At 34.5% G+C, this 11,486-nt stretch overlaps 1 long non-coding RNA gene across 1 annotated transcript; it reads right to left on the reverse strand.

Moving 5' to 3' along the window:
- Positions 1-8,263: 8,263 nt before the first annotated feature.
- Positions 8,264-9,097, reverse strand: LOC112726922 (uncharacterized). The gene is made up of 2 exons (XR_003165482.3): positions 8,798-9,097; positions 8,264-8,723 (listed from the first exon to the last, which is right to left on the reverse strand). It is a non-coding gene; the product is annotated as an uncharacterized lncRNA (long non-coding RNA).
- Between the last annotated feature and the right edge of the window lie 2,389 nt (positions 9,098-11,486).

An 11,486-nucleotide genomic window follows, 5' to 3' on the forward strand; every position in this document is an offset into this window, starting at 1 on the left:
GTGGCTGTTTCTAGAGGAGGACCTAGAGTTTCTCACTTGATGTTTGCAGATGACCTCCTCCTTTTTTGTAAAGCAAAGAAAAATCAAGTTCGGAATGTTGTGCACACCTTGGAGTTGTTCTGCAAAGCTTCAGGTATGAAGGTTAACATTGAAAAATCTAAAGCTATTTGTTCTAGAAATATCTCTAATAGAAGGAAGGAAATGTTGTCTGGTGTTTCTCATATTCCTTTTACTAGTGACCTAGGCAAATACTTGGGGGTGAACCTTAATCATCCTCGAGCTGCTAGGTCTATTTTTGCGGACTCTTTAGAGAAGATCAAGAATAGGCTGGCTAGTTGGAAAGGTCGGCTCCTTAACAGAGCAGGCAGGCTTTGCTTAATTAAATCTGTTGCTTCTTCTCTTCCTATTTATCAGATGCAAGTGACTCTTTTTCCTACTTCAATTTGTCAAAAGATTGATTCTGTGCTTAGACAATTCTTGTGGAAGGGAAAGGTGGGGGAGCGATGCTTAAATTATGTCAAGTGGAGCAAAGTTGTCACTCCAAGAAAATATGGAGGCTTGGGAATTAGAGATACCCAGTGTGTAAATTTTGCTTTATTAGGAAAGCTTGTTTGGCAATTACTGCATAATAATGATAAGCTTTGGGTAAGAATTATGTTGGCAAAATATTTATCTGGGAGGTCTTGCTTTTCATCCAGTTTTTCTAATAATGTTTCAAGCACTTGGCGAGCGATTTATAAGACAATAGAAAAGTTTCGTGATGGTTTTGATTGGTGTACAGGCAGGATGTCTCAATCCTTTTGGTATCATGCTTGGCGACCATGTGGAACGCTAGCTCCTTTGGTTCCTTTTGTGCACATCTCTGATTCTCACTTGAAGCTAGAAGATGTCTGGTACCATGGACATTGGCGGTGGGATATTCTTTGCACAATGATTCCGGAAGAAGTTAAACTTGATTTGATGCTCTTTGATCCTATCAAGCAGGCAGGAGATAAAACAGGTTGGTTTTGGACAAACTCAAATACTCTCACCTACTCGACTAAAAGCGGGTATGAATGGCTATTGAAGAAGAAATTTGGCTGGAACGATAATGAAAATTGGCTTTGGCTTTGGCGCTTGAGAATACCGGAGAAGATAAAGTGTCTGCTCTGGCTTTGTCTCAACAACGGAGTTCCCACAGCTAGTTACCGGTTTCAAAGAGGTCTTGCTACTTCTGATTTTTGTCAGCGATGTTATCTTGCTCTAGAGGATATTAACCACTGCTTTAGGACTTGCCAAAAAGCTCGTCAGATTTGGATTAGCTTAAATTTGGGAATGACCGCTGAGGACTCTAGTTTGGATTTTGTGTCTTGGATTCGTTCTAACCTCAACAAAAATGAGTTTCTCTTTGCAGCGGCCTTTTGGTGGATTTGGAGGGATAGGAACAATGACATCTTCCATCAAGATGATCCATGGAGTAAGGAGAAAATTGTTCACTTAGTTCAACATGCTGCTCGCGATTTCTCTAAGGTTGTTACTAACCAAAAACATATTATTCCTTCCTCTTTGCAATATAACTGGGAACCACCTCCAATGAATGTCTGTAAAGTGAACTGCGATGCAAGCGTTTTTGAAAATGGGCAATTAGCGGGCTTTGGATGTATTATTAGAGACAGCATGGGAATTTGGATGAAAGGTTGTTCTGCCAGTATACCTCTTTCTAGTGTTCTCTCTTGTGAGCTTCATGCTATTTGGAGAGGGCTTGTTATGGCTTGGGATTGCGAGTATAAAGAGGTCATATGTGAAACTGATAATCTTGATGCATTTCTTCTTGTTTCGCGAGGCACAACCAGCATGATTACGAATGACTCTGATCTGCTTGGCAAAATCAAAGAGATGCTTCAGCGCAATTGGACAGCTACTTTAGTGCTCATCCAGCGTACAGCAAACAGAGCGGCTGATTTAATGGCTAAGACTGCTGCTTTAAACAAGCAGGTGTACCTAGAGTGGTTACAACCCCCTAATAATTTAGACATTATTATTAGAGAGGAGTACTACTCTTTCTCTTAGGTGTTTTTTCTTTGTGTTATATTCAGTCACCAAAAAAATACACTTTCATGGACTTTGTGTGACACTCTTCTACTCAACCGTACCAAAAAGGTCCTGCTTAATTTGTAAGCACAACAACAATTATTGAATTGAACACAAGCTGAGTTTTGGTCCCATGCATTCTCACCACATTCAATGGTTCAATTTCTTTATGAAGGTTTCAATCATAGGACCCCCCATCATCATTATCCTCTCTCTTATCCATCTACATTCTTCCGATCCTAAGGTTTTTTTTTTTATATATTTTTTATTTTATTGATATTTAATGGGATGCAAATTTAGGGGTATTGTTTAAAATAGCCCTTGAAAAATCATGCACAAGTCAATTTATCTCCTTAAAAACTCAACATCTCGAAATTTGGTTTCAAAGATACTAATGTGAGTTTTTTTTTTTTCATAAAAAAAAAGCAGAAAGAATAACTTGACTTACATTAATATCTTTAAGAAATTAAATTAAAATATTAAATATTTCAGACCCTAAATTGAAGCTTTAGGCATAATTTTTCTGGAATAATTTAAACATTTACCCTTTAAAATTATTTTCATATGCATATTATGATGTGACACAACATAGGTCAGTACCAAGTGGGATGCTGCACAACACTAAGATAACATTTGAAAAAGAGACAAATATTAAAAGAGTTAAATTGACGGATACAAACTGAAATAAATTTTAGTATTGTGTTTAGTATAAAATGAGAGACAGATATTAAAATAAGAATAAAATTTTAATTTAATTTGTACAAAAAATAAAGTCAGAATTAATTAATTAAAATGAGATATTTTAGGTATAAAATATTATTAAAATTTTAGTATTTATTTCCAAAAATTTAAGTCTCGTTGTATCTCCATTTTTTAGAAGTACTAAAATATTAAAATTTTAGAGGTAGAGACTGAAATTTTAGTACTGGTCTTTGAGTCAATAAATATGATACTAAATTTCAGTCTCCTAATCTCTATCCTAATACCTCAAAACAAACAATACCTAAATATATTGATTTATTACTTAATAGAATATATTAACAAATATTAAGGATTGATCAACTAGTTAAAAATTAAATTAAAATGATTAACATAACGTAATTTCAGAGACTAAAAATTAATTACATTATAATTTTAAGGACTAAAACAAAACCTTTAATTTACTCAAACAAATAAACAATTGCAATTTGTTTTGTGTTTTGACCATGCTTTACTCTAGAGAAGTATATAAACAAGCACTACAAAAAAAATGTTGAATATTATTGGAATAAATTTGATAGAATAAACTTTGTCAGTAATTATTTATCGGTAGATTTTTCATCCATTGCTAATTATCGTAAAAAAAATTTTGCTGATAATTTTTACTGTCAGATTTTTTCTGGTAAATCCGACGGTAATAAATTATTAATTAATAATTAAATTAATAATTATTAGCGGATTTAACAGACGATAAATTTGACGATAAATTTAAATTTTAAAATTTTTTAAAAAGTTGTTTAAAATTTAATATATCATTTTAAATATTTAAATTCAATAATTTCTAAATTTAGAAAATACAATAAACTCAGAAAATACAATACTAATTAACTCAGATAATACTAAACTTAGAAAATTAATAATAATAAACAATAAATCAATAATTAACTCAGAAAATAAACAAATTTAGATTAACTCAAACAATTAACAACAATCAACTAATAAACTCAGATAATAATAAACTTAAAAAATTGACAATAATAAACAATAAGTCAATAATTAACTCAGAAAATAAACAAGTTCAGATTAACTCAGACAATTAACAACAATCAAATTGACTAATTAACTCAGAAAATAATTGACCCAAATAATAATAAACTTAGAAAATTAACAACAATAAACAATAAGTCAATAATTAACTCAGAAAATAAATAAGTTAAGAATAACTTAGAAAATTAACTCAATACCAGTATCTGAATATCAATCATTGTTTCTCGTCGACTCTTAGCTTTCATGAATGGTGGTCAAAGTATTTTTCTACTCATTGCACATCTGTCGATCAAGCCTTCTCGAATCTAATATTTTCCCAACTACGCCAATAACATCAAAAGGAGAATATATAAAGGAAATCTTCAATTTCTTTTCAAGTACTTCATACTTCTTTAGGCATCATTTTGATACTTGACTCACATAATCTTTTAATTTCTTTTGTTATTCAACAGACACCCATCCCTCAAGCTGCTGCTGACCCACAACCAATTGAGAAAAATTAGAAAATTGATAAGGACACAACCCTTAAGACAAAGACCAAACAAGAAAAAGGTCAAAGTAGAGGAAGGTCAAGTGCTGCAACCCTTACATAAAAAAAGCATGGTCCTATTAATATTCTGACGGAAGTTGGACCACCAAAGATTCAAAAAGTCTGACCTGCAACCTCCTCAAAGGTATATACTCAATATTTTCTGTCGCAACTGCTTTCACCTTGTGCTTGCAATTTTTATTTTTTCTAATATATTGCAGTTGAAACAATCCCAAAAAGGGACTTCCTCTCAAGTTGCTGATATCGATAATGCTTCTTATCGAGAAGTGGATCAGACAATTCATGCTGAAACAGAATTCTTTCAGCCAATTCAGACTACTCAGACTATTAGTCTTACTACCCCTGTTCCACTCTGAAGCAGAATCCATCATCGACAACATCTCATATTTCAAATTCTTCTCCTCTAATGCTTCTTTTGTTTTAGATTTTCAATGCTAAGTTCCTTTCAACGGCCACATGACCCTTATATATCTTTCCCCTTTTTAGATTCATTATATGCCTCTTCTTAGTGGTGCTAAAATTCACCAAGAATCTGGGCCTACATATGGACCAGGGTCGACTGCTGTAACTTTCACCATTGTTCCTTGACCTTCAACGTATAAATTTGTCGAACCATCGACACAGAAATTTGTCGACAAAGACACTATTCTGAGACTGTCGACATAGAAATTTGTCGATCAAGATGTGGAACCACCATTTAATGTTCCTTCTATAGAAGCTGGAGATTTAGATTTCAATGACATCGACTTTGACTTGGAATATATCTTATTTGAAGTTCGACAAGTTTATTCCTCTGATGGAACTATGGGGTTGTATTCTGGTCTAGAGTTGAGCACTGTTATCCCTAAAGCTGAGAAGTTGTCTCAGGCAGCGTCGACCAAAGAAGTTATAGACGAAGTTACTTTCCCTGTGTCCATGGGTCAAGCTTCTCAAGTTGTCGACAGGATTAACATTGTCCTTGATTGCAGTCTATTGAGGATATCAATGACAACGATGTCCTAAATGCCCAAATTATTGATGATCTTGCTTTTCTCAAGCAACGTATTTCCTCTGACATACATTCAGCTCTTAACTCATTTATTGAGGAAGTTTTCTCCCATCTTTCCAAAATTCACGATGCTGATCAAGAATTGAACAAGTCCCTTGAGGCTTTAGCCGACTGTGATACTCAGCTAAAAAAATATGACACGGCTAAGTCTCAAGTCACCGAGGTTTTGTCAGAGAGTCGGGCAAAGGAACGCTAAATGGTGTCGAAGATTACAACCTTAGAGAAAGAATTGCCTGAACTGAAATATGGGAGAAACAAAATCGCATCAACCAATATTGTTCTCTCTTCGACTGTAAAAGATTGAAAAGGCTCATGCTTCTAAACTTTCAAGTTGAAGTACTTTAGTCGAAACAGTTACTCTAGCCACCAATGCCCAAGAAGTAGCGCAAGAGTCCTCAAACCTAGATCGACATCAAGAGGATCTGAAACTCATGCTTAAGAGCTTATTCTAGCTCTCTTTTGCATTTATTTTGTTTAGGATTCTCAACTAACTTCGTTTGAATGACAATGATATTTTTTGAGATACTTATCATTTACATGCATGGTTCCACTGCTATTTGTATCTCTTATTTCATACGCATTGCCATAGAGAACTTTTTCTATTTCAAAGGGTTCTTCTCATAAAGGAGACCATTTGCCTTTGATTTGCTCAGTCGGAAGTATTAATGTCAATACTAAGTCACCAATTACAAATTTTTTACCTTTCACTTTTCGATTATATGACTTAGATATTATCTCTTTTTGCTTTATCAAAATTTTATTAATGACTTTGACTTGGCTATTAGCCTGTGCATAGTAAGGAGTCGAATGTAGTATTTTAATGTCTCGTGACTCAGCAAACCCCTTTATTTATCAACCAGTAAATATGGTCCCTTGATCTGTAGTCAGCATTTGGGGAATGCCAAATCTATGAATCATTGACTCCTGAATAAAGTCGATTATCTTGTCTTGGGTAACCTCTTTCATAGGCACAACTTCTACCTATTTTGTAAAGTAGTCGACTGCCACCAATATAAACTTATGCCCCTTTGTCGAAGGAGGATGGATCATTCCTATTAGGTCAAAAGTCCAACCTCTAAATGGCCAAGGCCTTATTATAACATGTAAATCGGAGGTAAGAACTCTCTAAATTGGTGCATACCTTTGGCATTGATCATAGTGTCGAGAAAAATTGATACCATCCTTCATCATTGAAGGCTAATACAGTCCTTGTCGAGGTAGGGTCCAATGCATTTTTCAACCCGCTTGATGAGATCCACAAATGCCTTCATGCACGTCTATCACAGCTAAATATGCATCTTACATACTTAAACATTGGAGCAAAGAATCATTGACACTTTTGTTGAATAGATTCCCTCCAAATAGTACAAAGCTCAATGCTAATATTTAATTTTTCAATATGTTCTTTAATTGGGGCTTTTAAGGAAGTAGATGATCTTATATCTCCAATCATTTGAGTCGAGAGCGTTTGCGCAACAAACCCCTCTTACTTCTAAAGGAGTTAAGTTAGTTTCAATTTTACTAAACTCCTTTATCAATTTGGGAGATATTTTATAGCCAGAAGTCATTTGGACTAAGGGCCCATTTGGGAAGTTTCAAAAGTAATTTTTTTGAGCTTTTGACTTATAAAAAGTAGTAGTATTAATGTCTGGTGCAATTTTCAAAGCCAAATTGTAGCTTTCTAAGAAGCTATTTAGGAGCTTATAGAGAAGTTAAAAAAAATGACTTCTCTCATACTACTACTACTTTTTATCACATTTCTTTTGAAATAAACACTTTTAGAACTAAAAACCCAAACACAAAATAACTTATTTATAAGCTACTTTTGATATAGTCATTTATTGTTTAAGCTATTTTTTCAAAAGGAGTTTAATTAAACTATTTACCCAAACTGGGCAAACTCATTACCTTCCTAATTCAACTTTTTGAATATGTTGTTTATTAAAATTTAGTCGAACTCAGCTAAGAGTCGAATGGCTATCACAAAATATTTGAAAAATTTTTTACTAGTAACTCGATAATTTCTAACCAATTGTTGAATTACTAATTGTGAATCTTTCAGGATTTTGACTATTCAAATTCCTTCTTCAATTAAGAGTTTTAGGCCAATGATTAAAGCCTCATACTCTGCTTTATTATTTGACAGTCCTGACTCTAGTCAAAACACAAACTTGGTTGAAATGTCATTAAGGGTGATTATCAAGATGCACTACAAAAAAAAAGGTCTATGGTCACGGTGAAAAACCGTGACCATAGCTAGTGAAAAGGGTGACCATAGGTCTATGGTCACGGTTTTTGACCTATGGTCACGGTTTTTCTGCCGTGGCCTATTCTCTCGTGGCCATAGACCTATGGTCACGGTTTTTTTATCTATGGTCACAGTTTCTATGGCCACGGTTGTAATGTTCAAATTCTGGCACTTTAGGCCACGTTTTTTTACCGTGACCATAGGTTAATCTATGGTCACGCGATAAAACCGTGACCATAGCCCATCTATGGTCACGGTTTTGGCCGTGACCATAGCCTCTATGGTCACCCCTTCCCAAAACCGTGACCATAGATAAGGCTATGGTCACGGTTTTGGCTGTGACCATAGCCTCTATGGTCACTCCACCCAAAACCGTGACCATAGCCATATCTATGGTCACGGTTTTGACCGTGACCATAGCCTCTATGGTCACCCCTTCCCAAAACCGTGACCATAGCCATATCTAACACTGCAAATAATTATATAATCATAAAAAATTAAATCAATATTAGTTATTATCAGAGATCAATTAGCAATAATAATAAACAATATAATATTGAACTTTAAAAGAGCTAAAATTATAATTGTGACAGCCAAAGAGTTTGCAGAGGAATTTCGGTCATTTCACATTGGTAGAAGGCTTGGTGAAGAACTTGCTACTGAATTTGACAAGTCTAAAAGCCACCCTGCTGCTTTGGCAAAACACAAGTATGGAGTGGCAAAATGGGAACTCTCAAAAGCTTGCTTATCAAGAGAATATTTACTCATGAAACACAATTCCTTTACCTATATCTTCAAATTTTGCCAAGTATGTCTTAACATTATTATTCGAGTTTTATAATTAAGTTTCAAATCCATTACTAATTAATGAACTGAAATGCACCGAGATTCATGAAATCAGTAGCTCAAGGTGCCAAGAACCATGTGAAATCAGCACAACAGAAGGCTAATAGCAACAAGAAGAAGATGCCTCAGCAACAATTTTATTTCATATATGGCTCGTACCTAATGAGATTCGTGGAAGTGATTCGGGGAGCCTTGATTGCAGCACGTAATTCTCCCTTCGCAATCCAAAAAGAAGATTATCAGGAAAATAAATTAACAAAATCTAAAACGGAAAAGGAAAACGGCGTACCAAGCAGCAATGAGAACTGAGACACCGATGGAGACGCCGATGGCGACGGCGGAGAAGGTGTAAGGAGAGATCTTAACGAGCGCAGTACCCCAAGAGCGGACGCCACGCCACTAACCTTCGACGAACGGAGAAGCCAAGGAAGATAAAGACGATGTCCTTAGAGCTTGGGACGGCGGCGGCGCCAACAAGCTTCCGACGGCGGCGACAATGGGGGCTAGGGTTATGAATTGGGGAAAGAAAGAAGGGGGGGTTTGTTTCAATTTCCTTAAGTTCACGCGGTTCAATTTCCTTCAGTTCCCACTATAGCATAGGTTAAGAAAATGAGTTTATTTTAATTTTTTAAAATTAAGATAATAAAATTGATATATTATATATAATGAGTCTTATATTTTTATTTTTTACAAATTTATTTTATCTAACATACCAAGAATTAATTTATCATACGCATTTAAATAAACAAATAAAATTAACCACTCAAATAATTTAAATTAATTACGATATGATGAATTTTTTATTTTAATATTCTACAATCATTTTAAAAAGTTTTAAATTATTTTTTAATTTAAAATTATTAATAGTATTCAACCTAATTTTATATTTATAAAATTAGATATAAAATTTTAATATTTAAAGTAAATTATATAAAATTATTATTAGTTTTTAATTATTAAAACTTTTTAATTTTAAAAAGAAAAAATATTTAAAATAATAAAAAATACTTAAAAATTTTAAATAATTAAAACTCAAATGATTAAAACTATGACTATAGATTCCTTTAGATCACTCCCAAAACCGTGACCATAAACCCTTTTAGGCCACCCTTCCGAAAAACTGTGACCATAGATCCTTTTTGGTCACTGTAAAAAACCGTGACCATAGACACCTTTAGGCTACCCCCAAAACCGTGACCATAGACCCTTTTAGGCCACCCTTCCGAAAAACCGTGACCATAGACCTTTTTTGGTCACTGTAAATAACCGTGACCATAAACACCTTTAGGCCACCCTCCAAAACTGTGACCATAGACCCTTTTAGGCCACCCTTAAAACCGTGACCATAGACCGTTTTAGGTCACCCCCCAAAACCGTGACCATAGACCCTTTTAGGTCACCCTTTTTGAAAAACCGTGACCATAGACTCTTTTAGGCCACCCCCAAAAACCGTGACCATAGACACTTTTAGGCCACCCACCAAAATCGTGACCATAGACCCTTTTAGGCCACCCTCAAAACCGTGACCATAGACCCCTTTAGGTCACCCCCCAAAACCGTGACCATAGACCCTTTTAGGTCACCCCTTTTTAAAAAACCGTGACCATAGCCCCTTTTTGGTCACTGTAAAAAACCGTGACTATAGACCCCTTTAGGTCACCTCAAAAACCGTGACCATAGACCCTTTTAGGCCACCCCCCAAAACCGTGACCATAGACCCCTTTAGGCCACCCCCGAAAACCGTGACCATAGACCCTTTTAGGTTACCCTTTTTTGAAAAACCGTGACCATAGTCCCTTTTTGGTCACTGTAAAAAACCGTGACCATAGACCCCTTTAGGTCACCCCTCAAAACCGTGACCATAGACCCTTTTAGGCCACCATTTTTTAAAAAACCGTGACCATAGGTACTCTATGGTCACCCTTTCCAAAAAAACCGTGACCATAGCTTTTTTTTTTGGTCACCCTAAAAAACCGTGACCATAGAGGGTCTATGGTCACGGTTTTTTACTGTGACTAAAAAAACCGTGGCCATAGACCCAAAATGTTGTAGTGATGCTAATTCCTACTCTGTTTTGATGTTTCGACCCATCAAAAAATAACCTCTAAGGTTTGAGCTCTAAATATCCTAATACCGGGTCTGTAAGGTTTAGGATTTTTTTTTTGTCTAATTCATTATATTTTACTTCTATGACATTTTATTATATTCAGATCATTTATTTTTAATAAACTAATATGTTGATTTCTGATAATTTTAGATTTTTGCTAATAATTTTATTAACAAGAGTTTTAATTTGACTACTAATTGTGGTTTAACTATATAAAAAAATAAATAAAATAAAAAACTACCACAAAATTTATCGGCAGATAAATCCGGCAGTAGCTTAGCGCCTAAACTCGTGATATGGCGCCAAAGTTACGGTAAACATCAATTCAGTCTCGACAAATCCATTTAAAATATTGATAGAAAATTCGCCGATAATTAGTATCGAACAAAAATAATCTGCCGGTAAACAATTTCCAGTGCCGTTTATACCGTCAACTCCAGAACAACAAGAAATTGATTATCGACAGATTTTTTTTTATGAGTCTGACGGTAAATTCGATGGTACTCAATATTTTTCTTATAGTAAAAATTATGTAAAAATTCACAAGTCTAAAAGAGTGTTTTGTATATGTGTATATATGGTCTATCAAAATTACCCCTTCCAAGTTCTGTTGGAAAGTTTTCACTAAACAAAAGAAAAAATAAAATCAATTTTCACAAAGTAGTGAAAACGGTAAGTTCAAATCAAGCTTAATCCATGTCTGTATATAGTGGAGGCAAAAGTTGTGTGCACATCTCTCTTGTACATCTTATTCTTTTGATACTAAATAATTCATAAGAAATAGGAGAAAATAAAAGACTTGTCTTTTATAATATAAAAAAAACTCTATAAAAGATGTGTACAAAAAATTAAAGTAGTACAAACATCATTT

The sequence above is a fragment of the Arachis hypogaea genome, chromosome 12 (genome assembly GCF_003086295.3).
Source record: "Arachis hypogaea cultivar Tifrunner chromosome 12, arahy.Tifrunner.gnm2.J5K5, whole genome shotgun sequence".
Taxonomy (NCBI): domain Eukaryota; kingdom Viridiplantae; phylum Streptophyta; class Magnoliopsida; order Fabales; family Fabaceae; genus Arachis; species Arachis hypogaea.